Source organism: Octopus bimaculoides, chromosome 24 (assembly GCF_001194135.2).
Source record: "Octopus bimaculoides isolate UCB-OBI-ISO-001 chromosome 24, ASM119413v2, whole genome shotgun sequence".
In the NCBI taxonomy this organism is placed as follows: domain Eukaryota; kingdom Metazoa; phylum Mollusca; class Cephalopoda; order Octopoda; family Octopodidae; genus Octopus; species Octopus bimaculoides.
In genome coordinates this window covers 9,678,209-9,678,485 of record NC_069004.1, presented here as the reverse complement: position 1 = coordinate 9,678,485, position 277 = coordinate 9,678,209, and the positions used below count along the sequence as shown (strand labels likewise).

Below are 277 nucleotides of genomic sequence, written 5' to 3'. Positions count from 1 at the left end.
TTTGAAATATAATATTTCTAAATCTCTCAGAGAGATTTAAGCAGTAGTGGAGCGACAAAGTTGTAGTATATTGTCAACTTAATGTGACAATCCCAATAAGGGAACACACTACTGCCGTTTAGCCCTAGGAAGCTGGACCGCTTCTTGTCGGCCTTGACACAATTGTTTACGAGATAATGTTTACGAGATAATATGACAATAAATGTTTATGAGATAATGTGACAATAAATGTTTACGAGATAATGTGACAATAAATGTTTACGAGATAATGTGACAA

At 34.3% G+C, this 277-nt stretch overlaps 1 protein-coding gene across 1 annotated transcript in view; it reads right to left on the bottom strand.

Annotated features, from left to right (window-relative positions):
* Positions 1-277, bottom strand: part of LOC106881740 (unconventional myosin-XVI) — a 39,997-nt gene that overhangs the window by 39,126 nt on the left and 594 nt on the right. The window lies entirely within an intron of this gene.